Genomic DNA, 10,404 nt, shown 5'->3' with positions numbered 1-10,404 from the left:
AGGAAGGAGAGATCTGTGCAGGAAACCTGAGCTCCAGAAATCTGCATAGAGGTCCCACTGGGTCTGTTTGATCAATATTAAGTCACGCATGCATAGGATGAAACTCCATAAATTAAGCAAAGTGTAACCAGAAAATTGTCAGCTGAGCAAATCTCAGACATAACAGGGAGTGGGCAGATATTTGAGGTCTGGCCTATCAGAGAGAAGAGAACTCATGAGCACTCAGGGCAACACTAAAGGCACGGGAAGGCCATGACTTAGTACTACAGCTAAACAAACCCTAGAGTGAAGAACATTTCTAGACCACCCTAACGAAGCTCAACAACAAGCCTCAAACAGATAAAGGTGACGCCCTAGTGACTTAACTACTTGACAGAACAAAGCCCAAGACTCTAAAGAAGGAAAACAAATATTGACACTCAGCAACATAAAATTCACAATTTCCTGCAGAAATCAGCATAAGCCATAATAAGTAAAACAAAATCAAGTCAGTATAAAATCAGGCATGATAAAATGATAAACTAGTGGGCAAGAATTTTAAAATAATTATTACAAATATGCTCAGCGGCTTAAAAGGAGGTATAATCATAATGAAGAGAGAAGTGGAACATTTTATGTATTTATATATTTATTTTATTCTATTTTTATACTCTTTTATTCTAATATAAAATATTTAAAATATATACAGAAACGTAGGAAGAGAGAAAACAAGAAAGAAACTTCTAGAATTATCTAACCAAGAGACTGGGAAAATTGAATATTCATCCATTAACTTCTGCCCATCCTCTAAGGGTTTGGAATCACAGGCCATCCTGCCTGTGAGCTCTGTCTGCCCAGCCTACTTTCCCATCTCCAGTTGGAGAAAGCCCTCGGGAAGAGAGGAATTGTAACAGGCAGCTAAAATTGCAAAGCTGTTGTCCGTTGCACCCATTGAACTCATTGGTGAGTGGAGGAGATATGCAGTGGAGCATCACTGGCGAAGACAGGACAGGTCATTTTCTTTATTATTTGTATGGGTAGCCAGGAAAGACAAACAGTGTGATCTGTTTTTCTGGATTGCCCCCACTGTGCTATTGTGGGTCTAACACGTCCATCATCCCTCAATGTCTCTTCAGTTACTTCTGGAACACCTGAGAAGGTGTCTCAGGAGGACTCACAAAGAAGGACTCAACGATGACAGAATTAGTGTTAGACAGGTCTCCTCCTCTCCTTCTCTAGCTGCCACAGTAACATAGTCAGAGGCGTTCGAACCAAAGTGACTCCGTCTTAAATGAGGGCTAGGAAAAATAAGGCTGGGACCTACTGGGCTGCATTTCCAGAAAGTTAGGGATTCCTAGCCTCTAGATGTTTAGAGTTAAGAGAACAGATTGATCACATTCACTAAACAGATTGGGATTAGGAGTTTCCTGATATCCCATTATCCTGAGAACAGAAGCCTTCCTAATTTTGCTTTAAAGATACCAATATCAATTCTTGCAAAATATAGTATTTAATAAAATTAATTATTTATCCCAAACTCTTGTAGCAGAACACGTTTCCCCATGATCGTGTTTTCTCCTATACATAAACAAGCATTGTACCTAGGGTGAACACGGGCCTCCTCTTTCTTTTGGGAACACCTAACTCTGCCTTGGAGTAGCTGTTCTTACACCACTTTCTTACAAAACTTGCTTTCACTTTGTTCTGTGGACTCATCCTGAATTCTTTCTGCCCCAGATCCAAGAACCCTCTCTTGGGGTCTGGATTGGGACCACTTTCTGGTAACATCTTTCTGGCGACCATGAAGGGACAATACTGAGGAGACCCTCGACCCAAAGGATATAGACTGCAGTACCAATTAGCTGATTCTGGGTATGCATTGGCATTCCAGGGTAAAGGATGGGATTGGGTTAGAGGCCCAACTTAGGGGAGTTAGAGTCTCTCCTGACAGAGAGGATTAAAGGTTCCTCTTAATAAAAGGCAAGGACCCTTGACCAAACCTAGGTTCCTGGCCCAACTTTGGAGGTTAGAGCCCTTCTTAAGATTTGTGGGGTTAGAGGACCCTCTCAGTAAAGTTCCTCTTGACTAAGAATAGGTTTGGCCTCAGGGGATGTTAACTGCTATGGTGTCTGTATTTATCTGCCTTGTCCTCTTTGCTGCATGAATCCATTTTTTGGGCACTGTCTCTGTTTCATTGTCATTTTCAGGAGAGTTCATTTAACTGATCTTAGAGATTTTAACTTTCTCTAAAATTGCTGATGAAGATTTGGTATTTAAGCAATAAGATTACATAGGTGTGGTTATGTTTTGTTGCAATCACTAGGCATGATTGAGAAGTACTAGGATAGAAATCAGGGGACCTTTCTCCTTGCTGTTTTGTTTGATTTGTACACTAAAAACATTTCTTATCTTTTCAAAATTCGGGCAAATCAGCTTTGCTTGTCCAATCCACAGTGCAACTATTGTCCAGAGCCTGCTTGCTCTGGCCATTTCCATCTAACTCCCCTTCATTTCCTTTGCCTTATTTGACATTTCTTTCATTGGATTCTATGTTGTGGTTTATCTAAGAGTCATGGCTCAGTTCATGTATATTATTTGGCTAGTGTGGATAAGAGAATTCAGTTTTCAGCTACATGAATGTAGCTGACCTTAAAAACGTCTCCTTTCCTTTTTAGTGGAACTTGGCCAGTGGCAATACAATCTCACCAGTTTGGAACTTTTCTTTCAACATCGCCTGCCTCCTTTGTGGGAACCACAACATTGATCCCAAAGGACTTATCACTAGGATGTATCCTTCCACACTGAGATCAGTTTAAAATAAATGGGAATAATGGAGAAAATTGGTGAAATTGGTATTTATGTGTAATACTGTTTGGCCTCAGTATTATTTGGAAAAACAAAAGAAATTGTCTCCTATTGGAAGTACAGCCTTTAATATTATAGTGTATAATTAAATATATAGTACTTAATATTATAATATCTTGTATACTATAATAATATAATATAAGTATAATATTCGATTACACTTCCACTTGGTTTGTTTTGTAAGTGGGATGAAACATGGGATGAAATACCACGTGTTAAGCATTTTTGCTGCTCAGTCAAGATAAAACCCTGCAACAGGCATGTGCATGTTTGATGAAAGGAAAGGAAGAAAAAGAACTAGATACACTAGACAATCCCTTGATCCAAGCCCCCACAGTCCAGCAGACACTTTTGGGTGGAGCAGAACCTCCTTCTCTCAGCTAGGAAGGTTCAGGTATGTCAGCCCATTCTCCCTTCTGTCCACCTGAAAGTTCTGCTGAGACCCCTTTGTCCCTTCCTCCTTACCCATCTAGTCCCACTCTATTCCCAGCACTCCCTGAGGAACCTAGCCCTGCGGGTACTACTTGTAGTGGAGCCTCTTATCAACCTCCAAAGGGAAATGTTTGTCCACTAAGAGAGGTGGCAAATGGGGAAGAAGGCACTGTAAGAGTACATGTCCCCTTTTCTATGTCTGATTTGGCTCTACATAAAGAAAAGTTTCCTCATTTCTCTGAAGATCCAGGAAAATTCATAGATGAGTTTGAGAAATTAACTCTGACCTATAGTTTGACTTGGCAGAATCTGCATGTTGGTTGTCTCTGTGTTGTACAGTGGGAGAGAAACATTGCATTTTGGGGACAGCTGGGACCCACACAGATGAGATATTGGCTCATAGCCCTAACCATAAAATATATCAGGCAGGAGATACAGATGTTCCAGATCAAGATCTGAAATGCAACTATCATCAAAGGGGCAGTGAGGACTTGGGGAGGGCACTCATATGGTTCTTTGTTCGTTAGAAGGGGTGAAGAAGTGAATGAAAAGCCTATTAACTATGAAAAGATTAAGGAAGTTTCTACGGGTAAAGATAAGAATCGGTTTTGCTTCACGGATGTTTAGTTGAGGCAATTAGGAAATGTACTAACACAAATTCTGACTCAAAAAAAAGGACAAACCCCTTTGGGAGTACATTTTATAATCCAATCTGATCTTCATATCCGTATGAAACTACAAAAAGCAGCTATGGGTCCCCAGACTCCTGTGAATCACCTTTTGTTGTTGTTGCTGTTGTCATTTCTGTGGTTGTAATAACCTTTTATTTTATAGAAAAATGTAATTATACAATGGTTATCAGGGAAGTTAATTCAGTAATAAGTATGTAGGCTAGGGAATAGTTTTCAAATATTCAGCCAATACCAACAAGATCCCGTATGATTTACAGAACTGATCAAGCAAACACAAGAAAACCCTGGTTCAATTTTATGAACTATCAAAAGGACAAAATGCTCTTCTATCTCAAATAAACCAGGTTTGAATTACAGCTTTTCAATATAAAAAAGACACACACACACACTCACACACACACAAGAAAGACAAAATGTCTCTTCTCATTCTGAAACATTTCCTTTTTAGTCCTTATATACTTCGAATAATCTTGCATGGTAAATTTTTGCTGCAACAGACAATGTTCCAAATCAATCTCTCCTGGTTTGGTGTTCTAAGAAGCCAATAGCCACAGCAGTAAGAGTATTAATACTACTTCCAGAATCTCTAAAATCTCAATGCTACTGCCAGGCAATTAAATATTGAGAATGCAAGATAACGAATTGTCTCAAGTTTGTTAGACTCCACCAGTGTTTTTAAGGAAGCAATTTCTGTATCAGTTTTATTACTGGTCACTGAAATAATATTTTTGGTTTGGGTATCCGTTTTTGTAAATTCTGTAGTTGCTTCCTTAAGTTGCTTTTCTTGATCTGTAAACATATCTGTTACTCTGCTCCTTTCTAGGTTGATATCCAGTTTATTTTCGGCTCTGATTCAACTGGTTTCATGTATTAGTTGTTGCTTAACTTGGTCTAATTCAGTTTTCATTTTCTCATTCTCTGCTCTCAGATTTGTGAATTCACTTTTCTCTAGGATCCCCATTTCTTTCCTGATAGAGCCCAAATGAGCCATTGCCTCTTGTACTGTTATTTCCTGTGGAGCTTGAGTGACCATCTTTTTATTGGTAGTATCCAGGCTGACATTTGATAAAGTAGTTAGTGCTGATACTGTAGTTTCTGCTTGTGTTTTGTCAAATCCATGAGTTTCCAAGTCCTGAACCAATGCATGGGTATCAAAAGATAATTTCCTTTCTTCTAAAAGAGTTATAGCCACTGGCGGCCTATCATATCCCTCCTTGCTTGTGGTGCTGAAGGAGTCTCTCCCCAGGCTTTTGAATATGGCATTTTTAGTTTTTAATAACAGGGGCAGAAGATAGGAAGCAGAAAGAGCAAAAAGGACCTCCCAAAAGGTGCAGCTCTTGGCTGCAGCCTTAAGCTCACCTCCCACATGGGATTGCCCTCCTGGTTCTTAGCCTAAACAAGGGAAGCGAAAAGGTGGAAAACATAAAACTGGGCATCCAAGTCACCATGCCTTGGGCATAAATCAGTGTGTATATTGTAAAAAAAAAAAAAAAAAAAAAAAAACTGGATATTGGAAGAGGAAATGCCCAGTACTCCAAAGGGAGCCATTGGCACCTGAACCAATGATGGCTGAAATAGCCAGGCAAGCCCACCAGACCTTCTGCCACATCTCCCATTGGACAATGGAACATATCTCCAGAGGAGCCATAGGTAACCTTTGAGGTGGCAGGTAAGAATATTAACTTTTGGGTTGGGTGAGGTGGCTCATGCCTGTAATTCCAGCCCGCTGGGAGGCCGAGGTGGGTGGATCACCTGAGGTCAGGAGTTCAAGACCACCCTGGCCAACATGGTGAAACTACTAAAAACACAAAAATTAGCCAGGTATGGTGGCAGGTGACTGTAATTCCAGCTATTCAGGAGGCTGAGGCAGGAGAATCACTTGAACGTGGGAAGCGGAGGTTTCAGTGAGCCGAGATTGCACCACTGCACTCCAGCCTGGGGGACAGAGTGAGACAAAAAAAAAAAAAAAAAAAGAAAAAGAAAAAGAATATTAACTTCCATTTGGACATGGACTTGCTTACTTGGTTTTGACCCATTACAATGGGCTTCCGTCACCCCAAAACTGTATGGTCACGGGGTAGATAAACAACTTCATACATGCCATTTTACCCACCTTTTAAGCTGCTCTTCAGAGACTTTAGTTTCCTCACATACCTTCCTTTTCATGTCTGAATGCCCCACTCCCTTGTTGGGAAGGAGTTTGATGGCTCAGCTGCAAACAGTGGTATGTCTTGGAAATCACAAGGCAGATGAGGGTTTGCTCCTTTTGCTTTCCTGTGATAAGGGAGGAAAGACAATGGAAAACTTATCTACTTCCCAAGTCAATCCTAAAGTATGGGACACTGTGATCACAGGCAAAGTGTTAAATGCTCCCCCCATCTGTATCCAACTTAAATTTGGTGTCCTGTACCCCTGGAAGAGACAATACCTCTTAAAGCCAGAGGTACAAAGAGGAATCCAACCATTAATAGCTAATAGAACTTTGGGAAGCCAAGGCAGGCGGATCATGAGGTCAAGAGATCAAGACCATCCTGGCCAACATGGTGAAACACTGTCTCTACTAAAAATACAAAAAAATTAGCTGGGCGTGGTGGCGTGTGCCAGTAGTCCCTGCTACTCTGGAGGCTGAGGCAAGAGAATTGCTTGAATCCGGGAAGCGGAGGTTGCAGTGAGCCGAGATCGTGCCAGTGCACTCCAGTCTAGGCAACAGAGCAAGACTCTATCTCAGAAAAAAAGAAAAAAAAAAAAGAAAAAAAGACTCATAGCATATTCAAATTTATACAAGTACATGCCTGTATAAACATTTATAATATAATTCAATTGCAGTGTGAATGTATGTACATACATACTAATATGACTAATCTTCTTTCTTTCCTTTTCTTGTGTTTCATAAAAGAGCAATTTCATATAAATACCCATTGTTAGGTATTTATATAGTAAATTGGAGGGACAAGGGAAGTTGAAGTACTGATCAGGGTTGGGATGAGACAGCCTCATTTGTCATTTAGATAGGGAAATGTTAAGTTAAAATACGTAAGAATATGTATGTAAATGAAATTGCTCTTTTAATTTTAGAGTGACAAGGGGACTTGTTTAGCCTAGATCACTTGATTTTGAATACCTTGTATGTGCTAGGTACTGTCCTAGGAACTGAGATGAAGTTGATAAGCATTGTCCCTTCTCTCATGAAGCTTACATGAAGCTAGAATAGAGAGACCCTAAACAGATGACAATAAACACATAGACTCAATAAACTCTACAGTAACTTTGGTGAGAAAACTTTATGAAGTTAAAGTACAGAGTGCTATGAGAGGGTATAAAAGGGCACTCCTCAAAGGTAAGAGTAAGGGTTGGAGAAGTTTCCTCAAGGAAGTAAAAGGCAAGCTATTCCAGAAGGAAGGATGGTAGTCACCCTGCTAAAAGTGAGGGGAGGTATTATAGATTGAGAGGATTGTGCATGCCAAACCCCTTGTTGGACTACTGCTAGACAAGGAGAAAAGAGGGTAAACAAGTTATAATTTTATTAAAACCAAGCACGGTGACTCATGTCTGTGATCCCAGCACTTTGGAGGCTGAGGTGGGCCGATGACCTGAGGTCAGGATTTCAAGATCACCCAGGCCAACATGGTGAAATCTTGTCTACAAAAATTAGCCAGGCATGCTGGTAGGTGCCTGTACTCCCACATACTCAGGAGGCTGAGGTGGGAGAGTCACCTGAACCTGGGAGGTAGAAGTTGCAGTGAGCTGAGGTCATGCCATTGACTTCCAGCCTGGGCAGCAGAGCAAGACTCAGTCTCAAAAAACAAACAAACAAACAAACAAAAAAACACCTATTGTGAGCCAGGTTATTGAATTTAGAACAGTATCTGACAGCCTGAAGATCAAGATAACTTGTTAATTCATTAAGTCCTGCATTAATGCTACATTGGGGATGCAGTGGTAGGTATAATATGGTTAATGCTCTGGGAGAGCTAGAGTGAATGAAGAAACCTATAAATAAGTAAGAGCAATGCAGTATTTTTGTTGTAATTCAGATAATGAGATGTTTTGGGAACATCAAGTTGGAAGCCATGAGCTCTGCCAAGGAAAACACAAAGGAGGTATTACTTGAACTGAGTTCTTAAGGATGAGTAAGCCTCCTCTTATATGCAGGTAGTGGCCCTAGCAAATGCAAAGTCATGGGCCTAGGAAAGAACATGCCCAGTTAGGGAACCAAACACCTGACTATAGTGAATTTGAGGGACAAGGGAAGTTGAAGTGCTGATCAAGAGTGGGATGAGACAGAAAGAACATCATCTGTCATACTTAGAAACCTCTATTTTATTTCTAGGAAACAATTTAGATAGGGAAGGATTTAGAGAAGGAAATCTTTGTTTTCCAAAAACCCCAGAGGCCATTGGGGCTGTGAAGGAATAACTGGAAGGGAACTGAGCTTGGAGAAAGGTTGAACCAAAGCAATGGTGTTGGGGAACGACGGCCTTCTCTGCCAGGCACAGAGGAGCAGAGTTAGTGTTTGAAATTATATAGAACTAAAGATAAGTAAAGTGTATTGTAACAGTATAGGAAGGAGAAACAAAATAAGTGAAGTTTACAAATGTTTTAATGCTTATTCAAAGGACAAAATAAAGACTATGAACCAATGAGACACATAATAAAAAAGTACAATTTTAATATAGTGAATGTAATACATATGTAATTCATCATAACAAAATGGTCAAAACCTTTAAAAGATACACAACAGGCATCTAAAAATCTTAGCAATGCTAAATATATAATAAGTATATATTATATATAAGTATATAATATATAAATACAAATGCTTTTTACCAAGAAATGTTTTATTTTTCTTGCAGTAGCTTTGTTAATTGCACAAAATTATCATGTTTTGTTTTTGCCATTTAAGTGTTATCACACAATGCTATTCCGAAAGACAAATGTTCATTAAAAACAAAGCAAAAATAGAAATTCACAACCATTAATTACCTAGATTTGTCATTTAAAGGTTTAAAGAAAAAAAGGGAGGAACTTTCCTTCAAGCTTTTTCACAAGGGTCACATTTTCTCCTTAAAAGGGAAAGATTTCCAAACAAAGGTGAAATAGCTTAAACAGAAATATTTATAAAAAGAAACTTTACAGCATTGTCAAGGATATTAAGACTACATTGACTAACTGGTTTCATTACTGCATCTTCCCCTACCCCCATCCCCAGTATGTCCCACCAGGACTAGAGCAGGCTTTGCATTCAGAGAGAAATGCTTCAAAATCCCAGTGAAATGAACTGTCCTAAAAACCCAACCGGCATCTTCCCTGCCCTCCCTGTTGGTCTTCTGCAATCCTCTAACCCGGGTTCTTCTCTGTGAAAGGGGCCAAAGCTGTGAGTGGGTATGGACTGTGCCCCAGTGTGGCTACCTTATATATAATTTTGTATTCCACCATAAATGCTGGCCTTCTGCAAATTATGATTTTGGAAAATCTAGCCCATGCAGAGGGATAAAAAATGGACATCCCTTGGACGACTTCTCCTTGCTTTTTTTCCCAACATTCCAAGCCCTCTCTGGTCCCCTGTACAAGGAGAAATGCTAGGATCTCGAGGATGTCGCTATGTATTTTAAAAACTAAATGGTAAATTTATATTCAAATGTTTGAATAAGTTTCCAAAACTATCAGCGTACAAGTCATTGTTAAGTTTGCCTTTACTTTAAAAACTGAAAGAATACATTTCAATGTAAAGTAGCAGTCAGGAATGTGCCTGTTTTCTAGCTTCTTCATCTATCTAAAATATATATTTAGTTAACAGAATTATAGTACTCCTAATAAAATTGTTAATAAATAGTATGTAAAATCAAAGTTTAAAAGTAAATGATGGCAGTTTGCTATACTAAGAAGATAAAGAATGTCTAAAATTATAGGAAGATATTAGCCCCCATAGAACTGAAACTTTTAGAAATTCTGAATAAGGAAATATATTCTACATAGATAAGGTGTGATACACTCAGCTTTCTAAAGCAAAATAATTAAATAGTATCCCACGATCAAGAGTAAGGAAATTCTCGGACAAGAAACATTAAAATATTTCCTATTTCTTAAAAAGGTGAAGATAACAGTGTATCTCCATTGACAGAATTCTTATGAAACATTTCCATATTAAATCCACAGCCTTCTCAGTTAATACCTTAAGGAATATTTCTTGGAGATATAATAGTACCTTTCAATTCAAGACACTTCGATTCAAGACACCTTCAATTTCAAGACACAATTCAAGACACAACCAGTGATTCTTGGCTCACATTATAGTCAGTTGCCAAAAACTTCAATAGCATAGCAGATAAAATAACAGCAAATAGCAGAGGTACTATGCTAAACACTTCATTAGCTGAGCTGAAAGCTTAAGGGGCAAACATAGGTTTTCCTCACACTCTTCAAAGTGAGGAATCCA

General features: G+C 39.1%; 1 pseudogene across 1 annotated transcript; it reads right to left on the bottom strand.

Annotated features, from left to right (window-relative positions):
* Positions 1-4,086: 4,086 nt before the first annotated feature.
* On the bottom strand, positions 4,087-5,114 carry LOC105531124 (annotated as a pseudogene). The gene is made up of 2 exons (XR_001004740.1): positions 5,086-5,114; positions 4,087-4,981 (listed from the first exon to the last, which is right to left on the bottom strand). The product of XR_001004740.1 is annotated as a coiled-coil domain-containing protein 90B, mitochondrial-like (transcript).
* Positions 5,115-10,404: the final 5,290 nt, after the last annotated feature.

This window comes from Mandrillus leucophaeus, unplaced genomic scaffold, assembly GCF_000951045.1.
Source record: "Mandrillus leucophaeus isolate KB7577 unplaced genomic scaffold, Mleu.le_1.0 Scaffold868, whole genome shotgun sequence".
In the NCBI taxonomy this organism is placed as follows: Eukaryota; Metazoa; Chordata; class Mammalia; order Primates; family Cercopithecidae; genus Mandrillus; species Mandrillus leucophaeus.
This window is presented reverse-complemented; position numbering and strand designations above follow the sequence as displayed.